The following is a 10941-nucleotide window of genomic DNA, read 5'->3' as shown; positions in this document are numbered from 1 at the left end:
CTCCACCAACCCCTCAGAGAAGGGATGAAGATGGAGAGTCAGAGAGAAAGTAGGTGAAAGAACCTAACTTCTCACAAACAAACACCTCCATCCCGAATTCCCATACATCAAGACCCAACTTCTCCTAAAAACAACAACATGCTCCACATTCCCCACCACGTGTTGCGCCAAAACCGCCATCTATAAGACACTCTAATCACTATCAGATGGGTGTAGAACAAGAAAAAGCATAGTGAAAACAATGGAAACCCAGAGCAGCAGTAGTCAGGTTGTCACGAACGTCGTAGAGAGGAGACCAAGGCGCAGCGTGATATGAATACATACTTTTAACCTGTTTGGGCTGCAGGGGCAGTATTGAGTAGCCGGATAAAAGGTGCCCATTTCAAACGGCCTTGTACTCAATTCTTGCTCGTACAATATGCATATTATTATTACTATTGGATAGAAAACACTCTAGTTTCTAAAACCGTTTGAATTATATCTGTGAGTAAAACAGAACTCATTTTGCAGCAAACTTCCTGACAGGAAGTGGAAAATCTGAAATCGATGCTCTGTTCTAGGGCCTGCCTATAAATGTCCTTGATATATATCAGTATACATGCACTTCATACGTCTTCCACTAGATGTCGACAGGCAGTGAGAGAAGAAATGGAGTGTGTAACTTGATCTGGGGTCGAACAAAAGCTCTTTGTATGACGTGTCACCAGTTTCCTGTTTTCTGGAGAGCGCGTGAAGGGACCTGGTTTTGCCTTCTGTACAGCTGTCGTTATAGACGACTAATATCTCCGGCTTTGATTTTATTTGATACATGTGACAATATCATCGTAAAGTATGTTTTTTCAATATAGTTTTATTAGATTATTGAATTTTTTTCGGGACGTTAGGCGTGTTGCGTTGTGTGCCTTTGTTCAGGAAGGAGAGCTTCGCGCCACTTTGCTAGCTTTCCGTGCTAATTGACTGGAGAAGAGGACATTCTAAATCCAAACAACGATTGTTCCCGACAAAGGACCCCTTGTACAACATTCTGATGAAAGATCGTCAACAGTAGGACCCATTTTATGATGCTATTTCATATATCTGTCGAACATGTGAAATAGACGTTTGCGCCCAGGTTTTGGGTACTCTCTCGCTATACCTAAGCTGGATGTCGTAATGAAGTTATTTTTAGAATTCTAACACGGCGATTGCATTAAGAACTAGTGTATCTATCATTTCCTATACAACTTGTATTTTTTAGTAACGTTTATGTATAGTTATTTGGTCAGAATAGTTGAGTGCCATAAAAATATCCGCACATTCTGGGAAAAAGATGCTACGTTAGCACAATGTATAACCACTGATTTCAGCTCTAAATATGCACATTTTCGAACAAAACATAAGTGTATGTATAACCTGATGTTATAGGACTGTCATCTGATGAAGCTTATCAAGGTTAGTCAAAAATTCTATATCTTTTGCTGGTTTATTCGCTATCGCTAATGTGCCTATTGCTATCGCTAACGTGCCTTGATGAATGAATGCGGTAGTGTGGTAGGCTATTGTAGTAAGCTAATATAATGCTATATTGTGTTTTCGCTGTAAAACACTTAAAAAATCGGAAATATTGGCTGGATTCACAAGATGTTTGTCTTTAATTTGCTATACACCATCGATTTTTCAGAAATGTTTTATGATGAGTATTTAGGTAATTGACGTTGGTGTCTGTAATTACTCTGGCTGCTTCGGTCCTATTTGTGACGGTAGCTGTGATGGTAGCTGCAATGTAAAACTGATTTATACCTCAAATATGCACATTTTTCGAACAAAACATAGATTTATTGTATAACATGTTATAAGACTGTCATCTGATGAAGTTGTTTCTTGGTTAGTTTGGTTGGTTCTTGGTTAGTTAGGTTGGCTTTGTGCATGCTACCTGTGCTGTGAAAAATGTCTGTCCTTTTTTGTATTTGGTGGTGAGCTAACATAAATATATGTGGTGTTTTCGCTGTAAAACATTTAAAAAATCGGACATGTTGACTGGATTCACAAGATGTGTATCTTTCATTTGCTGTATTGGACTTGTTAATGTGTGAAAGTTAAATATTTCTAAAAAATATATTTTGAATTTCGCGCCCTGCACTTGAAGTGGCTGTTGTCATATTGTGCCCGGCTTCGGGCTTGCAGCCCAAAGAAGTTAATATAAGACGAATGAACATGAAGAACACTAAACAAACTAACAAAATAACAAAACAAACGTGAACGCTATAAACAACGAGTGCAGACATGCAACTTCACATAGACAATAACCCACCAAACCAAAATGGAAAATGACAACCTAAATAGGATCCCCAATCAGAGACAACGATAAACAGCTGTCTCTGATTGGGAACCAATCCAGGCCATGTGACGGAAGCACTAAAAAAGGCCCTGATGGAAGATTCTCCCCCAGAGTCTCAATCTACACCCCCCCCCCCCCCCCCCCCCCCTCCGTGTGCAGTAAGGCCATGGTATGAGGAACTAACGGACATTGTGCCCAAACAAGGAGAAGGAAGTGCAACACCAGATCCTCGACACGCAGAGTGGCTGCAGCTACTGAAAGAACTGAAACTGGAAGGAAGCAGTGAAATGTGCGTCGAATAAATGTAATTGTGTGCAGATAGCAGCGAGGGTTGACTTGGTCCCGAAGAGAGTATATAAGAAGCATGCCTTCCCTAAAGAAGGCATGGTAGTGCTACTTGACTTATCACTGAACTCGTGATACTTCAAACTACCATCAACCTAAAAGGTCATATGTGACTTTCATACTCTAGAACAATTGTATCTTTTGACAGCTGATTTTTGGGCGAGACCTACTGAGACAGATACCCTATACTGTAACGGCAGCCTTCCCTCTCTACACTAGAAGAGAGAGTGTAGCAGGGATCGGACCAACACGCAGCGTAGCCAGTGCTCAACATGTTTAATTAAACGAAAACAGTGAACACTTACAATGATACAAAACAACAAAATGTGGCAAACCGAAACAGTCCTATCTGGTGCAGACAAAACACAGAGACAGGAAACAACCACCCACAATCCCCAACACAAAACAAGCCACCTATATATGATTCTCAATCAGGGACAACGATTGACAGCTGCCTCTGATTGAGAACCATATTAGGCTGGACACAGAAACAGACGAACTAGACACACAACATAGAATTCCCACCCAGCTCACGTCCTGACCAACACTAAACAAGCAAAACACATAAGAACTCTGGTCAGGATGTTACATATACACTCCCATTGCTTAAATACATCCACCTCCTAACCGGAGTCGATGAGTAGCAACGGGGGTGTTGCAAAGGGCCTTGTTCTACGATAGCAGTCTCGTTACTAATCAGTTAAAAATTTAAAAAACAAGTCAAAGTACAACTTCTAGCAGGAGAAACAGATACTGAGTGATTGGATAAACCTATAGAGAAATTGTGAGTTGAAGAACATACTCTTTTCGGGAACCAACCAGGGCAACTTACGCTAAGGTAATTAACCGCTTGTTGTAATACATAGATAAGGCATTAAGAGTAGTAAGTGTTTTGATGATTATTGATGTTTTAAGGAAAGGACGTAAAGAAATTGTAATGTTGTGTATGAATTGCAAACATTGAATAAAAAGTAGAAACTAGACCCAAAAAAACCCTAGGGGAGAGAACGCCTCTGACACCCCCAATCTAGGGAAATAAGTCTAGTTTCTACACTAAAGACAATATAATGGTCTGGACAGAATAATCATTTTATTGTAACAGATATCCTCTATATTAATATTCAAGTAGTATTAGTCGACGGACATAGACTGTAAATCGTAACCAAGTTATAGCTTGCGTGAGCCTAGATATAAGAGCATACAAAGGAAAAGTGAAAGTAAAACAAGAGGTACTCTAAGTCTGATTAATATTATCTAAGATCCCGAAAAAAGCCTAACGGCACCACATAAGGCTAATCTCCGAATAAAGGGCAGGATACATAACCAGGTCAGTCCGGCGGACCTGTGAGTCACCTGTTAGCCGGGTGACATAAGAACTTGAGTGAGACGACTTGTATCACTCTCGACGGGGGTACCTTAACGGTCTTATAGCAAAATCCCCTACCGCAACAGCCACCATAGACCTACATTACCTAGACAATACCAAAACCCCATAAATATACAAAAACTCCTAGACAAGACAAAAACACCAATACCACCCTCGTCACTGACCTAACCAAAATAATAAAGAAAACAAAGATAACTAAGGTCAGGGCGTGACACAGGTAGACAGAGAGAGAGGAACACTTGACTTATAAGGTCTGAGTAGACCCACTAGCTCAGTGTCAGACAGTACAGACACTCCTGATAAAAGCAGTCCAGGATTGTTAGCTGGTCTCAGAGCCACAGCATGTAGGTACACTATCTACTCCAGTAAAATACAGTTCAGGTGCACCCTCTGGACCAGTAGACATCAGCTCAGATACAACATGTACAGCAATAGAGAGTAGCTCAGATACTCTGTTGAGTTGAGTTTATTTTATTTTTACAGGGACAGTGCACATTAATCAACGTTTCAGTAAAAGTGCCGGTTTTAGCCAGCCGGCTAATTTTCAACCACAGTCCCTGGGCAGGTTATTAAAAACAATTACAATATAGACAATCATTGAGCAGTGAGCACACGCAGAGCAACATAGGACAAACAAGACATAGCATACAGATGCAACTTAGGACAAGCAAAACGTAGCATACAGACAGAGCAACATAGAACAAAAAGCAGCAAGACAAAATTCATAAAAGCAACAAAAGGTTTCCACACCTCACAAGCTACAGACAACAGACAACATGGAAAGCGACAATACACAGCTAGGAATTATGTTCACAAATCTGATTGACCTTTAGCCATGTCTTCATGCATTTTGTGAAAGTGTGATATGTGGTGCAGTGATGTGTGTCTGATGGCAGTGTATTCCAGACATGGGAAGCTCTCACAGAGAAAGCGGATTTACTAAAGGTGTTTTTCCTTAAGGGAACTATACAGTCACCTCTCATGGCAGACCTTGTGGATCTGCTGCCATATGTTTGGGTTTTCTGTTTTAAAAAAATACTGAGTGGATGGGGAGCCAGTCCATTTAGGATCTTGAATACAAGACATGCGTCGGTGTATTGCACAAGATTTTCCAACTCAGGAGCTCATGCTTTCTGAGGATGTAACAGTGATGATGGCTATTGGGCTTCCTATCAAGCACTTTGAGAGCCTGTTTGTAGACAGACTGAATAGGTTTTAATGTTGTACAACAAACTTGGGCCCAACTAGTCAAGCATTATGTTAAGTGGGGGAGTATCTGAGTAGATGATACAGTGATATATGTGGAGGGGAGTATAATAGTAGAGGGGGGAGTATAATAGATTTGAAGTACAGTTTTGCTACCTCTGTAGTCAAACAATTTCGTATAAATCGGAAATTAGCTAGGTTGAATTTGGTTATTTGAATTACCTTTTTCACATGCTTTTTAAAGAGAGTTTGGAATCAAGTATGATGCCAAGGTACTTAAAATCAGATACCACCTGGAGCTTCTCCGCTGACACATAGACATCTGGCTCAGTAGCATCTGTTGCCCTCTTTGTGAAGAACATGCAAACAGTTTTTTTCACATTGAGATGCAAACACGAGTCACTGAGCCACTTTGTAACCTGAACCATTACAGCAGTGAGTTCTTGTGCAGCTTGTTGTTTGCTCTTTGCATGCACATATATCACTGTATCATCTGCATACATTTGAACTTCAGACCCAGTACAGACAGAAGGCAGATCATTAATTTAATGTACAGGCTGAACAGGAGGGGCCCCAGTATTGACCCTTGGGGCACGCCCACATCATAGCGAAGAGTGGGTGACAGCTCACTCTGACACACTGAGTTCTGCCTTCAAGGTATGATTTCATCCATCTCAAGGCATCGGGGGAAAAGTTGAACTTGGACAATTTTGTGATGAGAATCTCATGGTTAACAGTATCAAAAGCTTTTCTTAGGTCCAGAAACACAGCCCCAACAATGCCCCCTTTGTCCATCTTGGACTTCACATTTTCCAGAAGAAAGCAGTTGGCAGTTTTTGTGGAGTGTTTCGCTCTGAAGCCAAACTGCATGGAGTGTAATGTGAAGGGACTGTTGTTGAGGTGGGCAATCAGTTGTTCTGCTACAAACTTTTCAACAACCTTTGACACCACAGGTAGTATACTAATGGGCCTGTAGTTACTCACGTCAGCAGGGTCGCCCGATTTAAAGATGGCTGTTATTATGGCCGACTTCCATACCCTTGGAAACACCCCCAGACCAATAGATGTGTTGGTGACCTTAGTAATGGGGCCAATGAGTGACTCTTTGTAGTTTTTAAGAAAGGTAGAGTCCAGCCCAAACCCATCTTTGGCTTTAGAGTTCTTTAGTGAGCTAATCACCTTGTTCACCTTTGACTCAGAACCCTCCGTTATGATAAAGACAGGTTGAGCGTCATTCACTAGAACTGAGCCCAAGAAACCAGTGGAGGGGTTCTGTGCCAGTACCCTGACAGAGTCAATAAAGTAGGAATTGAAGGCTATTGCTATTTCGACTGCATCCTGTTTTAGATTGTTATTCACCATGATTTCTAGTCTTTTTGCAGTGTGACTATGGTCTTTCCCTGTAAACTTTTTTAGATTCTCCCAGATCAATTTAGAATTTCCCTTTGCTTCACCAATTATGTTAATAAAAAAAGTTTGCCTTGGCACGGTCTGATTTCTTTCATCACCTTATTTCTCAACATAGTAAACCTACGTCTGTCATGCTCTAATTTGGATCTTAGGGCTATTTTTAGAGCCTAATCTCGTTCTTTCATCAATTTCCAGATTTCTCCATTTAGCCAAGGAAGAGTGCTCTTTTGGCTAGGTTTGGATTTGATTTTCTTTAGGAAACCATTTATTGTAGTCTGGATTGTGGATAGAAAAACCTGACTATCAGCTTCCACGTCTGTATAGGACAAGAGATCATTCCAGTTAATTCCCTTAATTGCGTTTCCAAAATAGTTTAATTCACTCTTAGTTGATCCGGCTTTCTAACAGTAGAGAGGTGAAACCTGCTCTTAGACAGCTTTCTGGCTATAAGTGTCAGATTATGATCAGATAGCCCAGTAACCATATTGAAGGATTTAGTCACTCTCTCTGGTTTATTACTGAACACCAAATCAATATGTGTTTTAGAAGAACAAGTCACCCTGGTTGGCCCTTTAACTAGCTGTGTAAGGTCAAAGGTATTAGTGATTCGATTGAGGGTTTTCCTACAAGACTTGTCTTCATAATTAATATTAAAATCTCCCATTAAGATGACCTCTTTCCCAAAATCACATTCCCTAAGCATGTTATTATTAAACTGATCAAAAAACACTTTGGGTGGAAGGTGACCTATACATTCCAATAAGGGTAAAATACATTTGGGGAGACAGTGTAACGTTCAGGCCAATACATTCTAGTTCATTATCACATGACCACTCAATTTGTTTACATCGGATATGTTCTTTAATGTAAATCATCACACACCCTCCTCTTCCTTCAATCCTGTCTCTCCTGAAAACATTGTAGCCAGGCACAATCAAAGCAGCATATGGAGAGTGTTACGCACGTCTCTATGAAGAGGGAACGCAACACCCTGCTACAACTCAACTCTCCGTGAAGCAACAGAGGTATGGACTGTAGGTGCGAGAAAGAATGACAAAAGGCAGAATTGACCGTTTACTAGGATTTATTTCCTTAACACGGTAATACGGGGAAAAGGAGCTGGACAGAACCAAAGCAAAGAAAGTAAATATCAAAGCTCCCCCTCTCCTATCTAACCTGCCTACCCACTACTTACCTAAACTTAGCACCACCTGGTGCCCTAACCAAAATACAGGGGGTGGTCCGCCCAGGTCTTACCTAGTGTGCCTAGACAGTGAATATACTACGGGTATATGTATGCCCGCGGGCCTCTTGCCTAAGCACTCCCAAAGTGCCTTCCCCTTCCCCCCTGGGAACAAATGAAACAGAACAACAAACAATCCACTTCACGACAAAACTGAGAAAACTAACTCAGGTCACTAAAGAAGCTCTGACAAAGCAAAAAACACAGAACATTGCAAAGCTAAGAAGATATAAGATATAATATATATCTTTTATATCTTCAGGTGGCAATAGTAATTAGAGTCAGCTGCTTCTTGACGAGGGGGCGGGGTCAGCTCTCCAATCATCAATTAGCCATTGAGTCGACAAATCAGCTGGTTGGGGAGAACTCAGGAAGCTCCTGAAACACACACACTCAAATACAAACCACAACACAGAAACTGGGGAACGTAACAGAGAGTTTTTATGGAGCCTGTCTCTGAGAGGCAGAGGAAGTCAAGGTTGGAGTCTGTGAGTGGATGTTGAATTTGATCACTTTTTGGAATGACACTACGAATGTTCAAGTGCCCCCCTAGTAATCCCTTGGGTTTAGCTCGAGGGTCCCAGATGACTCGAGAGTGATTGACACATTGAAAAAAGTTACATTTTCTGTGTTTTCTGATGGCTGGGTTTAGGCCGTTTTGTTTCGTTTTGATTAGTGGCAGTTCAGTAGCGCAATTAACAATCCCTCCCGCCTGCACTGGATGCAGGGAACTAATTAAAACAGCTTGCGTACCAGAAGCAGAGTCAGGGATCGCATATAGCGACTTGGGTATGTTTGAAGAGTCAAAATCTATCCTGGAGCCGGGTGAGTCGAGAGAAACCATGGGACCATAGCACTCACCCACTTCCACAGCGGCGACGATCAGTGGACGAGGCCATCCACTGGTTTCCACTCCGGTGAGTATCGCTGTCTCGGTAATGTTAGGCCCAGGATTGAGTTGAGTTGCACATCCCCGGAGAGCAGGAGGGTAGTGAACAGGTAGTTTAACAGTTTCCGATAAATGTTGGACTTGTGTTTGTTACGCCTAAGCAGTTCAGTGCAATAGGGAGCAAGGTAGACTTGGCCATTATTCAGAACATTATGGTATGCTGTCCGCTCCCGTGGAACGGTGAACCAATGTGTTTGGTGTTGATATTCTCCGGCAGTAGATTTATTGTGTCATCCCAGCAAGGACGCACTGAGATTATCAGTAGAGCAGCTACATAACTGACAATCATGGCAAAGTACTGGATATAAAACACTCTACTTCACAGGGAAGTATAGATAAACCCTCTGTACCAACAGAGACCAGTACAGCTACAGCCTCTGTACCAGAAGAAACCAGTTGAAAAGCACTTGTTGAATTTAAAGTTTGTTTGACAAATATTTAGATTCTGTACAGGGAAGGTTTGTTTCTCTTCAGTAAACTCATCTCTCTTTTGGGTTGTTATGAATCATATTGTTATCCTGTATGCAATGTGCTGTCTTGTTTACCCTAGGCTACTATACTTGTAATAAACTTTGAATAATGTGAATTATAATGAAATGTTAATCCACGCAACAAGATGGCAAAAATGTATGATGTTTTGAGGAAAATATTTCATTGTGTGAATGGATTTTGTGTGCATGCCTCATACAGTAGAACTATAGGTCAATGGTTATAAGGTGGTGAATCAAAAGCCCTCCGACTCAGTGGACAGGAGGAAATTAAATGAACTATAGTTATAAAGTTACTTTTGAATATTACAGTATTGCCAACCTTTGTTGCATTATAATACAGTGATCCTATCAATTCTAAATTGTATATGTAATTCTGTGCATTGTTGCCAATTATACACCCAAAGACCAGCTATGGGCACGACTACAAAAACATGTTATTAAAGTTATTTAAAACAACGGGTGGTTGTTAGAGCCTCTCCTGCCGATGATATATGAGACAACATGCACATGGCCACGTTCATATAAAGTGGCATTTTTACGTCGTTTCCTAGCAACCCACTACCACTACTACTTTTAATACGACTAGTCTTAGCACGTGTAAGTCATCATGGATGATTTTAATGTTACTTTTGATTTGTTTTATCCACTAACGTTTGAAGAATGATGCCAAAAAGAAGAGAAGGAGGATATAAAAGAATGAAACAAGAAGAAGAGCAAGTGGACCAGCAACCTGAGCCTGGCGTTAACGTGAGACATGCAGAAATCAGTAGCGCTGCTATAGACAACATAGAAAAGGAGAGACATTAAAAAGCTACATCAAGACCAACCGATTGGGCAGTGAAGTGTTTTCTGGAATGGCTGTCAGAAAAGTGGATAAACATCGATCTGGCAAATGTTTCAAAACAGGAGATGGGTAATATTCTCCAGAGTTTCTACGCCACCGCAAGGACTGCTAAAGGAGACCGATGTGGAATCACCTGCTTCGCTGGACTGCGGCTGTCCTACATCGCCACTTAAATTAGCCTCCACTGAGCCAGTCTTGGTGCCTGATGAGAGATACTGAGTTCCTAAATACAAACAATGTCTTTGCTGGTATCAAAAAACAGCTGAGAAGGGAGGTCAGGGACAGAACCAACCACCACCCAGCTATAACAGAGTCACAGGAGGACCTAAAAATCCTCTGTGAGTCCGAAGCCTTGAGCCCCGCCACCCCTAGAGGATTACTGAATAAGGTGTGGATTGATTTGCATTTGCACTTTGGCCGTAGAGGCAACGAAGGAAATCGCAAACTGAAGCCAGACTCATTCGTAATGAAATAGAAACCCAATACTGAGTTTCAATGAAGAAACCAAGAAAGACAAAAATTCAATGGAAAGAGACGGAGATACTCGTGGCGGCTGCACGCACGTATGAAAACCTAGGGAACGAGCCCTGCCCGGTGGCATCGCTAGAAAAATATATCTTTAAATTACCAGAACATGCCCCAGCCTTTTATCTACACCCCAGACGAAAGCTCTGACAACGTGTGGTATACCATAGACCCAATGGGACTCAACACCCTTTCTAGCTCGTCTGTGCGATGAAAACATTTTG

The sequence above is a fragment of the Salvelinus namaycush genome, chromosome 40 (genome assembly GCF_016432855.1).
Source record: "Salvelinus namaycush isolate Seneca chromosome 40, SaNama_1.0, whole genome shotgun sequence".
Taxonomy (NCBI): Eukaryota; Metazoa; Chordata; class Actinopteri; order Salmoniformes; family Salmonidae; genus Salvelinus; species Salvelinus namaycush.
The sequence above is the reverse complement of the archived record's forward strand: the minus strand, read 5'-3'. Positions refer to the sequence as shown.